At 34.4% G+C, this 20,242-nt stretch overlaps 2 long non-coding RNA genes and 1 pseudogene across 3 annotated transcripts; all 3 read right to left on the reverse strand.

Moving 5' to 3' along the window:
- Positions 1–2,035: 2,035 nt before the first annotated feature.
- Positions 2,036–4,083, reverse strand: LOC133706369 (uncharacterized). Its single transcript, XR_009844504.1, has 5 exons — positions 3,876–4,083; positions 3,739–3,787; positions 2,353–3,627; positions 2,218–2,258; positions 2,036–2,105 (listed from the first exon to the last, which is right to left on the reverse strand). It is a non-coding gene; the product is annotated as an uncharacterized LOC133706369 (long non-coding RNA).
- Positions 4,084–12,293: 8,210 nt separating this feature from the next.
- Positions 12,294–13,792, reverse strand: LOC133706308 (uncharacterized). Of its 2 annotated transcripts, XR_009844488.1 has the most exons (4): positions 13,469–13,786; positions 13,222–13,378; positions 13,041–13,114; positions 12,294–12,950 (listed from the first exon to the last, which is right to left on the reverse strand). It is a non-coding gene; the product is annotated as an uncharacterized LOC133706308 (long non-coding RNA). The 2 variants fall into 2 exon arrangements; XR_009844487.1 differs by having other exon boundaries at positions 13,222–13,792.
- Positions 13,793–15,814: 2,022 nt separating this feature from the next.
- LOC133668049 (uncharacterized) lies at positions 15,815–19,065 on the reverse strand (annotated as a pseudogene).
- Positions 19,066–20,242: the final 1,177 nt, after the last annotated feature.

Here is a 20,242-nt window from a genome sequence, read left to right on the forward strand (position 1 = left end):
AACCTGCAAGGTCAAGAACATAAAATGAAAGCATGGAAAGGGATGCCAAATTTTGGAATCTAAAACAGATCAAGGATATTAGGGTTAAGGAAAATTAAAGCTAAACGGAGATGGATGTTCATCCAGGCATCACAATTAACCAGCCCATAGTAAGTTTCTCCGTTTTCCAATTCCACCAACTGTTACAGCATACAACCACCATGAATTACAAGCTACATAAAAAAATGATAAAGGCCGTAAAACAAAGTCTACAAATTCGCAGAAAATTCAGGATTCATATGGTCAAATGACACGACAAGAAAAACAGACATCTCTTTCTTACCATTGGGTGGCCTTGAGCAGTCTTGAGCAAAGAAAGAGGAAGCTGCAGGTAACACAAGAAAAAAAAAATTAAAGGTGTCAAAGAAAACAGGAGAAAGATAGAAAGTTTTCAAATCAAACACAATTGATATGTTTACCATGTTTTTTAGAGCCAAAAAGAAAAATCAAGCCATTTTGGAATCTGAAACAGATCAAGGATATTAGGGTTAAAGAAAATTAAAGCTAAACGGAGATGGATGTTCATCCAAGCAACACAATTGACCAAATGCCCATTGTAAGTTTCTTCGTTTTTCAATTCCACAAACTGTTACATCATACAATCACCATCAATTACAAGCTGCATAAAAAAAATGATAAAGGCCGTAAAACAAAGTCTACAAATTTGCACAAAAATCTGGATTCATAAGGTAAAATGACACGAGAAGAAAAACAGACATCTCTTTCTTACCATTGGGTGGCCTTGAGCAGTCTTGAGTAAAGAAAGAGGAACCAGCAGTTAACACAAGAAAAAAAAATAAGATTGTCAAAAAAACAGGAGAAAGATAGAAAGTTTTCAAATCAAAGACAGTTGAGATGGTTACAATGTTTTTTAGAGCCAAAAAGAAAAATCAAGCAACCTGCAAGAAAAGCCAGGGTCAAGAACATAAAATGAAAGAATGGAAAGAGATGGGAAATTTTGGAATCTAAAACAGATCAAGGATATTAGGGTTAAAGAAAATTAAAGCTAAACGGAGATGGATATTCATCCAAGCATCACAATTGACCAAATGCCCATTGTAAGTTTCTCCGTTTTTCAATTCCACCAACTGTTACAGCATACAACCACCATTACAAGCTGCATAAAAAAATGGAAAAGAGCACAAAATAAAGTCCACACATTTGCAGAAAATTTTGGATTCATATGGTCAAATGACACGACAAGAAAAACAGACATCTCTTTCTTACCATTGGGTGGCCTTGAGCAATCTTGAGCAAAGAAAGAGGAAGCTGCAGGTAACACAAGAAAAAAAATTTAACGGTGTCAAAGAAAACAGGAGAAAGATAGAAAGTTTTCAAATCAAAGACAATTGAGATGTTTACCATGTTTTTTAGAGCCAAAAAGAAAAATCAAGCCATTTTGGAATCTAAAACAGATCAAGGATATTAGGGTTAAAGAAAATTAAAGCTAAACGGAGATGGATGTTCATCCAAGCATCACAATTGACCAAATGCCCATTGTAAGTTTCTCCGTTTTTCAATTCCACCAACTGTTACAGCATACAACCACCATGAATTACAAGCTGCATAAAAAAAATGATAAAGGCCGTAAAACAAAGTCTACAAATTTGCACAAAAATCTGGATTCATAAGGTAAAATGACACGAGAAGAAAAACAGACATCTCTTTCTTACCATTGGGTGGCCAGAGCAGTCTTAAGGAAAGAAAGAGGAAGTTGCAGTTAATACAAGAAAAATAAATTTAACGGTGTCAAAGAAAACAGGAGAAAGATAGAAAGTTTTCAAATCAAAGACAGTTGAGATGGTTACCATGTTTTTTGGAGCAAAAAAGAAAAATCAAGCAACCTGCAAAAAAAGCCAGTGTCAAGAACATAAAATGAACGCATGGAAAGGGATGGGAAATTTTGGAATCTAAAACAGATCAAGGATATTAGGGTTAAAGAAAATTAAAGCTAAACAGAGATGGATGTTCATCCAAGCATCACAATTGACCACATACCCAATGTAAGTTTCTCCGTTTTTCAATTCCACCAACTATTACATCATAGAACCACCATGAATTACAAGCTGCATAAAAAAAAATGGAAAAGGCTGTAAAACAAAGTCTACAAATTTGCAGAAAATTCTGGATTCGTATGGTCAAATGAGACGACAAGAAAAACAAACATCTCTTTCTTACCTTTGGGTGGCCTTGAGCAGTCATGAGAAAGAAATAGGAGGCTGCAGTTAACACAAGAAAAATAAAATTAAGAGTGTCAAAGAAAACAGGAGAAAGATAGAAAGTTTTCAAATCAAAGACACTTGAGATGGTTACCCTATTTTTTAGAGCTAAAAAGAAAAATCAAGCAACCTGCAAGAAAAGCCAGGGTCAAGAACATAAAATGAAAGCATGGAAAGGGATGGCAAATTTTGGAATCTAAAACAGATCAAGGATATTAGGGTTAAGGAAAATTAAAGCTAAACAGAGATGGATGTTCAACCAAGCATCACAATTGACCAAATGCACATTGTAAGTTTCTCCGTTTTTCAATTCCACCAACTATTACATCATAGAACCACCATGAATTACAAGCTGCATAAAAAAAATGGAAAAGGCTGTAAAACAAAGTCTACAAATTTGCAGAAAATTCTGGATTCGTATGGTCAAATGAGACGACAAGAAAAACAGACATCTCTTTCTTACCATTGGGTGGCCTTGAGCAGTCTTGAGTAAAGAAAGAGAAAGCTGCAGTTGAGATGGTTACCATGTTTTTTAGAGCCAAAAATAAAAATCAAGCAACTTGCAAGAAAAGCCAGGGTCAAGAACATAAAATGAAAGCATGAAAAGGGATGGGAAATTTTGGAATCTAAAACAGATCGAGGATATTAGGGTTAAAGAAAATTAAAGCTAAACAGAGATGGATGTTCATCCAAGCATCACAATTCACCAAATGCCCATCGGAAGTCTATCTGTTTCTCAATTCCACCAACGGTTACAACAAACAACCACCATGAATTACAAGCTGCATAAAAAAAATGGAAAAGAGCGTAAAACAAAGTATACAAATTTGCAGAAAATTCTGGATTCATCTGGTCAAATGACACGACAAGAAAAACAGACATCTCTTTCTTACCATTGGGTGGCCTTGAGCAGTCTTGAATAAAGAAAGAGGAAGGTGCAGTTAACACAAGAAAAAAAAAATTAAGTGTGTCAAAGAAAACTGGAGAAAGAACGTTTTCAAATCAAAGAAATAGGAAGCAGTATTTAAAAGAAGAAAAAAAAATTAAGAGTGTCAAAGAAAACAGGAGAAAGATAAAAAGTTTTCAAATCAAAGACAGTTGAGATGGTTACCATGTTTTTTAGAGCAAAAAAGAAAAATCAAGCAACCTGCAAGAAAAGCCAAGGTCAAGAACATAAAATGAACGCATGGAAAGGGATGGGAAATTTTGGATTCTAAAACAGATTAAGGATATTAGCGTTAAAGAAAATTAAAGCTAAACGGAGATGGATGTTCATCCAAGCATCACAATTGACCAAATGCCCATTGTAAGTCTCTCCGTTTTTCAATTCCACCAACTATTACAGCGTACAACCACCATGAATTACAAGCTGCAAAAAAAAAATGGAAAAGAGCGTAAAACAAAGTCTACAAATTTGCAGAAAATTCTGGATTCATATAATCAAATAACACGACAAGAAAAATAGACATCTCTTTTTTACCATTGGGTGGCCTTGAGTAGTCCTTGGGTAAAGAAAGAGGAAGCTGTACCTAACACAAGAAAAATAAAATTAAGAGTGTCAAAGAAAACAGGAGAAAGATAGAAAGTTTTCAAATCAAAGACAGTTGAGATGGTTACCATTTTTTTAAAGCCAAAAATAAAAATCAAGCAACCTGCAAGAAAAGCCGGGGTCAAGAACATAAAATGAACGCATGGAAAGGGATGGCAAATTTTGAAATCTAAAACAGATCAAGGATATTAAGTTTAAGGAAAATTAAAGCTAAACGGAGATGGATGTTCATCCAAGCATCACAATTGACCAAATGCCCATAGTAAGTCTCTTCATTTCTCCATTCCACCAACTGTTACATCATACAACCACCATGAATTACAAGCTGCGTAAAAAAATTTGGAAAAGATCGTAAAACAAAGTCTACAAATTTGCAGAAAATTCTAGATTCATATGGTCAAATGACACGACAAGAAAAACAGAGATCTCTTTCTTACCATTGGGTGGCCTTGAGCACTTTTGAGTAAAGAAAGAGGAAGCTGCAGCTAACAAAAGAAAAAAAAATTAAGTGCGTCAAAGATAACAGGAGAAAGATAGAAAGTTTTCAAATCAAAAACAGTTGAGATGGTTACCATGCTTTTTAGACCTAAAAAGAAAAATCAAGCAAACTGCAAGAAAAGCCAGGGTCAAGAACATAAAATGAACGTATGGAAAGGGATGGGAAATTTTGGAATCTAAAACAGATCAAGGATATTAGAGTTAACGAAAATTAAAGTTAAACGGAGATGGATGTTCATTCAAGAATCACAATTGACCAAATACCCATTGTAAGTCTCTGTTTTTCAATTCCACCAACTGTTACAACATACAACTGCCATGAATTACAAGCTGCATAAAAAAATGGAAAAGGCCGTAAATCAAAGTCTAAAAATTTGCTGAAAATTCTGGATTCATATGGTCAAATGACATGACAAGAAAAACAGACAGCTTTCTTACGATTGGGTGGCCTTGAGCAGTCTTGAGTAAAGAAAGAGAAAGCTGCAGTTAACACAACAAAAAAAAAATTAAGTGTGTCAAAGAAAACAGGAGAGACAAAAAGTTTTCAGATCAAAGACAGTTGAGATGGTTACCATGTTTTTTAAAGCAAAAAAAAACAATCAAGCAACCTGCAAGAAAAGAGAGGGTCAAGAACATAAAATGAACGCATGGAAATGGATGGGAAATTCTGGAATCTAAAATAGATCAAGGATATTAGGGTTAAAGAAAATTAAAGATAAACGGAGATAGATGTTCATCCAAGCATCACAATTGACCAAATGCCCATTGAAAGTCTTTCCTTTTTTTAATTCCACCAACTCTTACACACCATACAACCACCATAAATTACAAGCTGCATAAAAAAAATGATAAAGGCCGTGAAATAAAGTCTACAAATTTGCAGAAAACTCTAGATTCATATAGTCAAATGACACGACAAGAAAAACAGACATCTCTTTCTTACCTTTGGGTGGCCTTGATCAGTCCTGAGAAAACAAAGAGGAAGATGCATTTAACAAAAGAAGAAAAAAATTAAGTGTCAAAGAAAACAGGAGAAAGACATAAAGTTTTCAAATCAAAGACAGTTGAGATGGTTACCATGTTTTTTAGAGCCAAAAAGAAAAATCAAGCAACCTGCAAAAAAAGCCAGGGTCAAGAACATAAAATGAACGCATGGAAAGGGACGGGAAATTTTGGAATCTAAAACAGATCAAGGATATTAGGGTTAAAGAAAATTAAAGATAAACGGAGATGGATGTTCATCCAAGCAACACAATTGACCAAATGCCCATTGTAAGTCTTTCATTTTTTCAATTCCACCAACCCTTACAGCATACAACCACCATCAATTACAAGCTGCATAAAAAAATGGAAAAGGCCGTAAAACAAAGTCTACAAATTTGATGAAAATTCTGGATTCATATGGTCAAATGACACTACAAGAAAAACATACATCTCTTTCTTACTATTGGGTGGCCTTGAGCAGTCTTGAGTAAAGAAAGAGGAAGCTGTAGCTAACACAAGAAAAATAAAATTAAGAGTGTCAAAGAAAACAGGAGAAAGATAGAAAGTTTTCAAATCAAAGACAGTTGAGATTGTTACTATGGTTTTTAGAGCAAAAATAAAAATCGAGCAACCTGCAAGAAAAGCCAGGGTCAAGAACATAAAATGAACGCATGGAAAGGGATGGAAAATTTTGGAATCTAAAACAGATTAAGGATATTAGAGTTAAAGAAAATTAAAGCTAAACAGAGATGGATGTTCATCCAAGCATCACAATTGACCAAATGCCTATTGTAAGTCTCTCCGTTTTTCAATTCCACAAACTGTTACATCATAGAACCACCATGAATTAAAGCTGCGTAAAAAAAATGGAAAAGTCCATAAAACAAAGTTTACAAACTTGCAAAAAATTATGGATTCATATGGTCAAATGACACGACAAGAAAAACATACATCTCTTTCTTACCATTGGGTGGCCTTGAGCAGTCTTCAGTAAAGAAAGAGGAAGCAGCAGTTAACACAAGAAAAATCAAGCAACCTGCAAGAAAAGCCAGGGTCAAGAACATAAAATGAACACATGGAAAGGGAGGGGAAATTTTGGATTCTAAAACAGATTAAGGACATTAGCGTTAAAGAAAATTAAAGCTAAACGGAGATGGATGTTCATCCAAGCATCACAATTGACCAAATGTCCATTGTAAGTCTCTCCGTTTTTCAATTCCACCAACTATTACAGCATACAACCACCATGAATTATAAGCTGCATAAAAAAAATGGAAAAGGCCGTAAAACAAAGTCTACAAACTTGCAGAAAATTCTGGATTCGTATGGTCAAATGACACGACAAGAAAAACAGACATCTCTTTCTTACCATTAGGTGGCCTTGAGCAGTCTTGTGTAAAGAAATAAGAAGCTGTAGATTAGTTGTGAAATTAGTCTCTAGAATCCATCTGAAATAAGTTGCTCGAAAGACATACTGATATCAAGTACATCATTCAAACGATAAAGTGTCCATGGCAGAAGGTCAAGAGACTGCTAGTGATTATGCCATATCGTCTAGCAGATTGGGAACACAGTATAAGAGAGAATATTTAACATAATAGAATAGAAGAGGTAAATTACTTGCGTGATGTCACGGGTTGTTATAGGAATGATGCAAGAAGCCAAGTGAGGATTACTTGAACTAATCCAAAAAGCCGAGCAGACAAAGAACATAGTAAAAATGGGAAAAGAAAAATCAACAGTGTTTGGGCAAAATGTGCAACCATACGGAGAACCTCTCTATTAAGATGACTTAACAATTGAAAAGGTTAGAGCACAAAACATTCAAATCAATAATCATGGTTGCTATCCAAGTACATTAGTGACTAAAAGTGATGTAACAAAATGAGCTGTGAGGAATAGAAGCAAAAGAGCTTAATGGGGTTCCTAAAGGTAAACAATGTTGGAACGCTATGAATGTTGCGCAGGTGTACTCACCAAAAGATCCCAAACTCATCATTTGGCCTTAACTACTCAAATGCACTCAGGTCATATATTCTCTCAAGATAAAAATTAAATAAATCAATGGTTGCATGTAGAAAGTGACACAATGAAAATGTAAATGAACCAACACAATTGTGCAGAAACCATCCATCACAAAGGCATCTCCAATGGAAATGAATTCATTAGATAAGGCATCTATAAGGGAACCCATTCAATCTACCATGCATAATAAAGTAGAAAAACAGTCATTGCATGAATATAATGGAAACTAGTTTTGTTAAAAATAAAGGCAGTCGCCAAATCAATTATATTCTCAACTGATTTCTCCAATAGGTGTAGTCAAGTTACAGGAGCAACAATTTTTTCCTAATTGAATAATGCTCATAATGCTTTCCAACATCGATTACAGAAACGCTAATAAGAGCATCGCACAGTCACACTATGAAGAGTCATCAAAATTTAAAAACAAACTATCATTGCCAATAGAACACGTAAGAGCCTTATTGGCAGCCTAGAAAAGCACGAAAATGATCTGGAAGAAAATTATAAGCAGCAGCATGTGTTAACACAAAACATGGGCATAAAGGGCAAATTATGTGAATTATGTGCATCTATTGATAAAAATAACACTCATAATCCTTACCAGCACCCATTAAAGAAACGCTAATAAGAGCATCGCACAATCACAGTATAAAGACACATCCAAGGTTTAAAAACAAACTATCATTGCCAGCAAAACATATAACAGCCTTATTGGCATCCTAGGAAAGCACGACAAAGATCTAGGAAAATATAACGGGCAGGAGCATGTGTTAACACAAAACATAAGCATAAAGAGCAAACACGTGAACGATGTGCATCACTATTGATAAAATAATTGTGCCGTCATTCTGAACAGATGAAACAACAAACAAAATTGAAATGCTGATTAAAATCACGCATATCAAAACAAAAGACTGCAACGCAAGCTTACCAAAGGATTTAAGGAAAACAAAAACAAAATATCACCCAACAATTAGTGAAGAAAAGAATCCTAGAAATCCACAAGAAGCTTTCTTGAATCTACAAGGAAAGTAGAAGTCGACATATCCACAAGAGTAAGGAAACATGCAAAAAATCAAATTTCACTCGACAAGCATCTAGCATTACGACTCGAAAAAATGGGTGCCTATTCAGGTCCCCAAATCCTACACTAGGTCATACCAAAGTAGGAAATAAAATACCCAAATAATTCTAAAATAATTGTGTTCTCTTGACCATGTTTTATTATTATCTGCCATCTCAGCTGTATGAATTAGTTTAATGTGAGGGAAATTTTCAGCTGAAATCATAGCTTATGTAATAATATGTAAAAACTTTTAGTTGAGTAGATACCTTACATTTTAGCCTATTCTAAGCTACACCCTTATAGTATTCAAGAAGTGTGTTGATGATAAGATAATACAAGAGAATTTCTAAAATGCTTTACGTTTATTTCACTAAGAGAGTTACACACACAAACACACACATACCAAGAATGATCAAATCCCTTAATTCTAGGGTCTAATAAACATAATCAGATCCCTTAATCCTAGGCCTATACAATAATGAAAACCTGAGAGAGATAATCAAGGGATATACAGCTATGAAACAAGAATAATCAACGATATAAGCATGCAGCCCATTGCACGACTCATATCAACATCACTAACAATTTCGGTCATGTAAATTTTTAAAAAGCATATACATTTACAGACAAGCCGTCAGGCATAAACAATGCTCCACGAGTATCCAAGAACGTGTCGATCAAATAATTTAAGTTACTTACAACTATCACATCAAGGAAAAAGGCTATATGTAGGTACTTTATAGCCTTGCTTGCTTTTACACGTGGGACTAATCGACTACAATTATCAAATTGAAACTTTTTCTCACAACTATCCATCCATGGATTCCAAAAGCAATCAATAAAGAGTCGCACCAAAAACTTTCAACCCAAATTTGCAGAACAAGCTAATGAAAACATCAACAATCAACTAACAAAACACGTAGAGATATATAGCACAGGTAATTTCTGAGTTTTCAATCATGTACTAGAGTGATCTTAGTAAGCTATACATGGTAAGCTAAATCTACTTTTCTATTTACGAGAATATATATAGCCAGTATGGTAACCTAATTATAAACATGTAAATAATTAAGGCATCATAAACATGTATAAGGATCATCATTTAAAATACCAAATAAGATAGTTATCGTAACTATCCATAATTTTGCAGACCACACCATCAATTTATGGACACATCCAAATCTCCACATATCATGGTTTAGGTAAATACTTAGAAGAATAAGAAGAATAATCAACGATATAAGCATGCAGCCCATTACAGCAGTCATATCAACATCACTAACAATTTAGCTCATGTAAATTTTTAAAAAGCATCTACATTTACAGACAAGCCCTCAGGCATAAACAATACTCCACGAGTATTCAAGAACATGTCTATCAAATAATTTAAGTTACTTACAACTATCACATCAAGGAAAAAGGCTATATGTAGGTACTTTATAGCCTTGCTTGCTTTTACATGTGGGACTAATCGACCACAATTATCAAATTGAAACTTTTTCTCACAACTATCCATCCATGGATTCCAAAAGCAATCAATAAAGAGGCGCACCAAAAACTTTCAAGCCAAATTTGCAGAACAAGCTAGTGAAAACATCAACAATCAATTAACAAAACACGTAGAGATATATTGCACAGGTAATTACTGAGTTTTCAATCGTGTACTAGAGTGATCTTAGGAAGCTATACATGGTAAGCTAAATCTCCTTTTCTATTTACGAGAGTATATATAGCTAGCATGGTAAGCTAATTATAAACATGTATATAGTTAAGGCATCATAAACATGTATAAGGATCATCATGTAAAATAACATATAAGACTTTTATCGTAACTATCCATAATTTTGCAGACGACACCATCAATTTATGGACACATCCAAATCTCCACATATCACTGTTTAGGTAAATACTTAGAAGAATAATCAACGATATAAGCATGCAGCCTATTGCACGACTCATATCAACATCACTAACAATTTAGCTCATGTAAATTTTTAAAAAGCATATACAATTAGAGACAAGCCCTCAGGCATAAACAATGCTCCACGAGTATCCAAGAACATGTCGATCAAATAATTTAAGTTACTTACAACTATCACATCAAGAAAAAAGGCTATATGTAGGTACTTTATAGCCTTGCTTGCTTTTACATGTGGGACTAATCGACCACAATTATCAAATTGAAACTTTTTCTCACAACTATCCATCCATGGATTCCAAAAGCAATCAATAAAGAGTCACACCAAAAACTTTCAACCCAAATTTGCAGAACAAGCTAATGAAAACATCAACAATCAATTAACAAAACACGTAGAGATATATAGCAAAGGTAATTACTGAGTTTTCAATCGTGTACTAGAGTGATCTTAGGAAGCTATACATGGTAAGCTAAATCTCCTTTTCTATTTACGAGAATATATATAACCAGTATGGTAAGCTAATTATAAACATGTAAATAGTTAAGGCATCATAAACATGTATATGGATCATCATGTAAAATAACATATAAGATTTTTATCGTAACTATCCATAATTTTGCAGACCACACCATCAATTTATGGACACATCCAAATCTCCACATATCACTGTTTAGGTAAATACTTAGAAGAATAATCAACGATATAAGCATGCAGCCTATTGCACGACTCATATCAACATCACTAACAATTTAGCTCATGTAAATTTTTAAAAAGCATATACATTTACAGACAAGCCCTCAGGCATAAACAATGCTCCACGAGTATCCAAGAACATGTCGATCAAATAATTTAAGTTACTTACAACTATCACATCAAGGAAAAAGGCTATATGTAGGTACTTTATAGCCTTGCTTGCTTTTACATGTGGGACTAATCGACCACAATTATCAAATTGAAACTTTTTCTCACAACTATCCATCCATGGATTCTAAAAGCAATCAATAAAGAGTCGCACCAAAAACTTTCAACCCAAATTTGCAGAACAAGCTAATGAAAACATCAACAATCAATTAACAAAACACGTAGAGATATATTGCACAGGTAATTACTGAGTTTTCCATCGTGTACTAGAGTTATCTTAAGAAGCTATACATGGTAAGCTAAATCTCCTTTTCTATTTACGAGAGTATATATATAGCTTCTTAAGATAACTCTAGTACACGATTACGAGAGTATATATAGCCAGTATGGTAAGCTAATTATAAACAAGTATATAGTTAAGGCATCATAAACATATATAAGGATCATCATGTAAAATAACATATAAGACTTTTATCGTAACTATCCATAATTTTGCAGACCACACCATCAATTTATGGACACATCCAAATCTCCACATATCACTGTTTAGGTAAATACTTAGAAGAATAATCAACGATATAAGCATGCAGCCTATTGCACGACTCATATCAACATCACTAACAATTTAGCTCATGTAAATTTTTAAAAAGCATATACATTTACAGACAAGCCCTCAGGCATAAACAATGCTCCACGAGTATCCAAGAACATGTCGATCAAATAATTTAAGTTACTTACAACTATCACATCAAGGAAAAAGGCTATATGTAGGTACTTTATAGCCTTGCTTGCTTTTACACGTGGGACTAATCGACCACAATTATCAAATTGAAACTTTTTCTCACAACTATCCATCCATGGATTCCAAAAGCAATCAATAAAGAGTCGCACCAAAAACTTTCAACCCAAATTTGCAGAACAAGCTAATGAAAACATCAACAATCAATTAACAAAACACGTAGAGATATATAGCACAGGTAATTACTGAGTTTTCAATCGTGTGTAGACCAAAACTCAAAACTCAAATCAAAGTTTTTGTTGTATCAATACTATTTCAGTTAGAACAAGCTCGATGGAGAACTAACCTGCACAAATCCTAGGGGAAAAAAGTGGCTTGCCCTCATTTCAAAGCATTAAGGTGCCTAATTATTAGACTTGATATGTTATTATACCCAACCACCACATGAAATAAGTTGCTCAAAATACATATTGATATAAAGTGCATCATTCAAACGATAAAGTGACCATGGCAGAAGGTCAAGAAACTGCTAGTGATTATGCCCGACCGTCTGGCAAATTGGGAACACAACTCTAAGAGAGAAAATATTTAACATTATACGTACATTACCTATGTGATGTCACGGGTTGTTATAAGAATGATGCAAGAAGCCAAGTGAGGAATACCTGAACTAATCCAAGAAGCCAAGCAGACAAAGAACCTAGTAAAAATAGGAAAAGAAAAATCAATAGTGTTTAAGTCAAATGTGAAACCATATGGAGAAGCTTTCTATTAAGATGTCTTAACAATTGAAAAGGCTAGAGCACAATTCTTAAATAATTCTTAAATAATAATTTTATAATGACTTATTTGCAAATTCTTCATCTACTAGACTGTGTTTTATTATTATCTACCATGTTATTTGTATGCATTAGTTTATTGAAAGTAGAGGATAAAAACCTAATGTGAGGCCCTATCAGCTGAAATTATAGCTTAGATAACAATGTGAAAAATTTTAGTTGAGGAGTTACCTTACATTTTAGCATTGCACACGTTAAATCATAGCATCATCCTGAAAGCAAGGCACATGTTAAATAAAAGCATTCAACATTCTTTATCCCCAAAAAATAATAGCATTTTTCTCTTTGCTAGAGTTTGATACCTTGGCTTGGATATGTCCTAAAATTCTCTCTAGCAGGTCTTTCACATCAAGCTCAAGCTCAGTCTGCTTTTTTACTGCTTATGTTTGTCGTTGAAGTAAAGATAAGTAAATTATAATCCCACATTAAAAACAATAAGTAAAACAGAAGATATTTAAGCATTAAAATCCAATACCATAGTACCTCGTCACTTGCCTCAAGTTCAGCTTGTATTTTCTGGAGTGCCTCATCACTTACCTCATGTTGATCTAGTGCCTTCTTGTTCATATGGCTGAACTGCTGAAGTTGCTCATTGCACCAATGAGGCATTTTATGCAACTCTTTCACACTCCAGTTATACCTATATGTTCCAATAAAAGAGAGCATGTCACTTCTCAAAAGATGAATGCTTAAGTGGAAGCATAGAAACATCACCTATCTCAGTAAGTACCGAGTACATGTGGGGGCAAGACCAAAACATCATCGTCTAGGATTTCAATAAAGATATCGGCTGGCAAATCAGATAAATAGATTTCAAACATTAATTACAAGACAATAGTTTAACAATACATTAAAAGCCAAGAACAAAAAACTGAAGCTCAGACTAGTCATTTATCACGTGAAGAAACAATAAAGCAAATTCACAGTTCAAAGTTCTTGTGTTGTGACTTCAGCCAATAAGTCTATCCATCTTATCTTGTAAACAAGCCACTCTAGAAACACCTGGAAGAATGGCCATGAATTACAAGCTGCATAAAAAAAATAGAAAAGTTTGTAAAACATAGTCTACAAATTTTCAGAAAATTCTGGATTCATATGGTCAAATGACACGACAAGAAAAACAGACATCTCTTTCTTACCATTGGGTGGCCTTGAGCAGTCTTGAGTAAAGAAAGAGGAAGCTGCAACTAACACAAAAAAAAAAATTAAGTGTGTCAAAGAAAACAGGAGAAAGATAGAAAGTTTTCAAATCAAAGACAGTTGAGATGGTTACCATGTTTTTTAGAACCAAAAAGAAAAATCAAGCAACTTGCAAGAAAAGTCAGGGTCAAGAACATAAAATCAACGCATGGAAAGGGATGGGAAATTTTGGAATCTAAAACAGATCAAGGATATTAGGGTTAAAGAAAATTAAAGCTAAACGGAGATGGATGTTCATCCAAGCATCACAATTGACCAAATGCTCATCGTAAGTCTCTCCGTTTTTCAATTCCACCAACTGTTACAACATACAACCACCATTACAAGCTGCATAAAAAAAACAGAAAAGAGCGTAAAACAAAGTCTACAAATTTGCAGAAAATTCTGGATTCATATGGTCAAATGACACGACAAGAAAAACAGACATCTTTTTCTTACCATTGGGTGGCCTTGAGCAGTCTTGAATAAAGAAAGAGGAAGCTGCAGTTAACACAAGAAAAAAAAATGAAACATGCTTTAAATAATTTTATTTCATTTATTTCTTTTCATAATTTGAAAAACAAAGGAAAAATACATAACATTAAAAAAAAATTGCACGACAATCTGCATTTCTTTCCAAGATTGAAGGAGATAGAATCAACTTGAATGGTTTTGCTTTTAGGTAGTGTTTTTAGAAAAACTGTTGATGTACCGTTTCTTTAAATCAATAAAAGTTCTCTCTTGGAGTTGTTAGAATTGCTTTTTAAATTGTTTTTTTATTTTAAAAAATATTAAATTGAGGTGATTTTTTAGGTATCTTGATTCATTAATGTCAAAAAAAAAATTTTAAAAAAAGAATATTATTTTTTATAGATTTTAAATTAAAAAAAAACACCTTGCATTACAAAACACACTTCAAATCAAACAAACCTAGATTAAAGTTTACAAGAAACTCAGTGATATGATTATCTAACACTAAAGATCATATAGATGCTCAATCAAACATCATGATAAGGATGGATGAAATTCAATAGGTTGGACTAATCTTCAAATTATTATGCATTCGCCATTTCACTTGCTTGTTATTATGCTTGATTGAGTTCCTGATTTAATTTGAGATTAACATTGAGGTCTATGTGCTAAAGCTTTTGGCATTTCATAGACTGTTTCCTTCCAGATACGTACACTCTGCAACTTAATGATCTTAGTTTTTAAATTTTTTCACTTGGAAAAAGGTACATCTGAAATGGATGAAAGAATCAATCAAGGATGGATTGGTGATGATGCTTATGGGGATGATCTGCTCACCAAAACTGTATAAAAACAGATTTCCAAATTATAGAGGAGGACAGCACGTGGTTTAATGCTAGAAAAGATCATTCTACTTACCTTCTGGTGTTGTCATTCAAAATAATATCGCCATGCAACTGCAAGTGCACCCACGAACAAGACTTTAAGTATTAATTTAGAATTCATCAATGGTGATGGATCTGAAGGTGATTTGGGAGGTTCCTTTGATCTTCCTCTAGTCTTGGCAGACATTCTAGACACCATTTCATAAAGGCGACCAGTTTTTGCAGAAGCTGCACATAGGGGGAACGAAAAAAAATAAAGATCAGGAGCCAAGCCAAAACAATTGAAAACTGTTTGAGAGAAGGACACTGTCATTTACTAGGATTGAAAATGATCAGCCCAGAACAAATGTCTTGGATACCACGCACAGATTTTAATTTGTGGATATCATCATATAACTAGCATCCAATCCAGCAACTTAAGAGTCTTGTTGATTCACCATCACCCATATTTAGATTGTAAATAATGAATTAATCCGTGAGAGAGGGCCATTCATAGACCATATTCTAGTCACAACAAACACAATCCAAGAGACAAAAGTTACCTTTGCTTTCAAGGAATCTTTCCTCCTCTCCAACCCTTCATCCAAGTACATTGATAAGTGACCCAGAATACAGAGCAAATACAGTGCACGTGATTGTGATGACATTTTACGGCATGCTAAAATCAGGAGTTGTCAAAGGTACAAGTAATACTTCAGTGTAAGAGAGAACAGGACTCTTTTCCTGCATCACAGATCCATAATCAATCAAATAAACTTGTGCAGAAACATCTACTAACCTTAGCTTTGTATTTCTCTTCTTGAGTGACCACAGTAAACAGAAGTTCTCTTCCAGGCCTGGTCACTACATAAGTAACCACCTGCAAGTAAGGGTAAAACCAAACCGTGAGGCCTCAAAATGAATGGGACATACTTCCAAGTGTTCTCAACAATTTAAGAGGAAAGTGCATTCACCCAAATAATACTCTAGATAATTGGATACATAAGCATTATTATATTCAAATAGAATAACTGGGAAAGGAAGAAAGAAAGAAATACAACCCACAATGCTGTTTCACTGCAGGCAAGGGACCAATGGTGACAAACCTTCCGTACAGTCTCACAGATGGCAACTGCTACCCAAGTTGGCCAACCAGCAATAGCAACCAAATTTGAGAAGGCAACAACCGCAGCAGAGCATATTGCTGCAGTAACCCCAACTTTAAAGTAAGGATGCGTCCCTGTGTTTGATTTGATAAGCGAAAGCACAACAAATTATAAACGAGAACTCTAATAATGAGAAATGCAATGAACACTGCAGTTTTGTCCCCAGAGATGCACAAACACAGAAAATATTACTGAAGAAATTTATCAAGCACAATTAAGGAAAGTAATTGCAGATCCCAATGAGCAGACAGTAATAACCACCAGAACCTGACATAATGAATTTCTCTGCTACAGATCATGCAATTTGTTAAGGATTCAAGATTGAATTAGTGTAAAAGAATATCATTTCTAAAAACATTTTGGTACCGGATCTCTTCTACGAAGCTTCCTTCTTTACATTTTTTACGGGGACAAATTTCAGATTCAATTGCATAAAGGTACCATGCATGTTCTTTATATCCACCACATCCAAACAAACCATGAGATTATTTTAATTTATTTTATTTTCAGAAATTACCCTCTCTGAGGCTTGGGAATACAAAGATTAAAATTGCTTCGGGGGAAACTCAGTAACAACTAATGAGAGCAAGATGCCTGTTAAATTTGATCATAATTCTGCAACTGATTTCCTTAATAATGGAACTCCAGTAAGTATTATCTATTTTCTTGGTTTTACAACCAGTCAGAACATCAAAACATTGAAGAAATATATTTGGTTATTAGCTTACTGTTAAAGTAAGTTGTCCAGCAAGGATAAAAACAGCAATGAAGCTATTTATCTGGGCAAACAATTTTCTTCTTCCAAGAGAGCTTGAAACAGTCATGGCAATTACTGTTACTTTCTACAAAAGAAAACAAGGATTCATTAGTGAGAGGAAATACGCATAATTCATATATAGATGAGGATAAATCATATCTAGAGCAATGGCAACAAATCAAATCATTTTATATCAATAGTCAAGCCTACAAAGTTTAAGCTCCCTAAATTTGAATTTACTTGTAGTGGAATCCCAGCTCCAATAATTACTTATTCTGGTTCATGTTACTTGTACATATTCTATGCGGGTATATAAATGTTTAAGAAATAAGTTTCAGATATCAAAAAATAAAATTAGCCAGCATATGACAGCAAAATTGGCAGATATTCCGGCTATCATAGTGGTAGTCACTTGGCATGAACCGTCATACAGTAAACCTGAGATTAAAATCCCAGTCATACCCAAGATCGGAAGGGTTAAGAGTGGAAGAGAGCGACACTTAGTTATGTTGCTAAGTTTTAAGCCATAAGGATTACAAAATAAATAAATAAAAAGCCGAAAAAAATTGATAATGTGAGATCCACTGAGTTATACGATAAGGATAAGCGTTATCTCTGACCAACTGAGAAACAGAGTGCATGTATAAAAAACACGGTCTGATCCCTTTCTTACTTTCAATCCACTCTTCCTCTTCCCTCTTGCTTTTCTCATGGTTAATAATAACAAAATCAACAAAAAGCAAGATAAATTATAGATAGTTCTCTAAATTAGTTTACTTCCTGTTCAGTCAAATCATAAAATCTGGTTTGGAAAGGGTGATTTAGAAATTCAGAGTACATGAACAGGAGCAGAGTTCCATTTTACCTGAAAATAGAAGAATGAAGAAATAACTGCACTCAGCCACAGGAATAGAGACACATTCAACAAATAAGTTGAAGATAATACAAGCCGAAACCCATCTAAGATGACCCAAAGCTGAGGCCTCATCCTGGATGAAGGAGACTTTGGAGAAGAGACTTTGAAAGCTGGTGATGATCGTCCATCAGCCTCACTATGCTGATCAGCATCAACTTTTCTAAAAAGCAAAAGCATCCCAATAAGCTACATGAAAGCACCTGAAAAGCTCTTTCACTCTTCCAGAGATGCAAAATAATATGACCTACATGAATACATTTTTTTTTCTTGACAGGTGAGTAGCATGTAGTCTAAGAAGCTAAAAAAGTACTAGTGGATCATCCAGACTGTTCAAATGTATTGACTAGAAGTGAAAGCTCCATAGAGAAAGAAAAGGGTAAAAGAAATGTATCAGATACAAACAACAAGAATTTGCATTCACTCCGAAAGAACAGTTCGTACAAAACTAGGACATTGATTATCCATGGACTAAGAGACAGTAACAAGTCATCACTACTAAACAGACAGTAACAAGTCATCACTACTAATGGCTGACCTTATGGGAGATAATTCATGAGGAAGATGGGATACATCCTTGTCGATCCCTTTTGATGACTGTGCAGCTAGTTCCATCAACAAAGCAGCAAATAGAAGTAAAACTGCAATTGCATTGAACCAACCAATCATTTAAAACCAAATTCAAACAAACAGAAACTCAGACACTAAACAATCTCATTTTCCGAAGCATACATACAAGGACCCAACCAAGCCATTGATGTAGCAAACAACGATCCAAATAGCTGACCAAGTGTAGCACCAGCACCAATGAACCCAAACAATCTTGAACCTGACTGAATACAACCGAAATGTCAAATGCAGAATATAAAACCATGATGATTTTAAGGTCTCCACGTTGCAGCATCTAACCTCACTATCCATCACATCAATAACCCTAGCCCAAGTCGACGATATGGTAATAAGATTAAGCAGCGCAACCTTCAAAAAAAAGAAAAAAATTCCAACCATAGAAGAAACTCAAAAAGTCAAATCACAAGGCAATCAGTCGACATTTAATTTAGGAAATAACTAAAACCAATAGAAGCTTTCAAACTCATCATACCCAGAGAAACAATCCAATTCTGACAGAAATATAAAACCATCCATGATCATCCCAACTTCAAGAATATGTACTGCTGGTTCTGTCAACATCAACCTTCAAACCCTCTTTCAATTCAGTTGATATAGCAACAGTACCCTAATCATTAAAAAAAAAGAGACAATTTACTCAGAAATTAAGACAAAAAAACTGTTGGTAATTAAAAATAATAATAAAAAATACCTTTGACTTGAAGAGCGAAAACTCAGCAGAAGCAGAGGAAGAGAAATGCCATGGAAAGAACAAGAGAACAAGAGAAACGCTAAAAAACCTGTGTATCAAAAACAAAGCCTGGTGGTGGTGGGGGGCATGAAATCTCAAGAATTAATGATTGAAAATCAAAACCCATTTCAGTGATTTTATTATTACAATCACAATAATAATGAAAGAAAAAAGGGAAATGGTAACCAACCTTGGATTTAGAGAAATTAGGGAAAGAGAAAAGGAGAGTTGATAAAGGAGCAGCAATCAAGGTGAGGAATAAGGATCCGATAAAGAGAGCTGGAAGCTTCGATAAACCTAGAGAGATTGCACCTTCATCCCGCAATGGTAACACTACAAAAGATGCACTCAAAATCTGCAACGAGAAACACTAAAATTAATTTATGAATTCTTGATATTGATTTAAAGAACAAAACAAAAGAAGAACAAGATTTAATTATTATCATTACGAAGAAAAAGCAGGAAGAGGAGTTAAGGAGAGGTGAGGTTTCGTGAGGGTAGATGGACACGAAGGTGGAGAGGATCGCATCTAATTGAGGCCTCCACCTATCCATTACCATGTTCAGTACTGACATTTTCTTCTTCCTTTTCATTCACTTCCAAACCTTCTCTTCTTTTTCTTCTTCTTTTTTCTCCTCTTTCCTACCAATTGCACATCAGAGTTTTATTTTGTTTTATTCTTTTGAAAAAAGATTGGACTTTTTCAAAGGATTCCGTTGCCCGCACAAAATTCATGAAAAAAATCTTCAGGCATGCAGACAATCTACAACGGTAACACTAATTATCTAAATTAAT

Source organism: Populus nigra, chromosome 11 (genome assembly GCF_951802175.1).
Source record: "Populus nigra chromosome 11, ddPopNigr1.1, whole genome shotgun sequence".
NCBI lineage: Eukaryota > Viridiplantae > Streptophyta > Magnoliopsida > Malpighiales > Salicaceae > Populus > Populus nigra.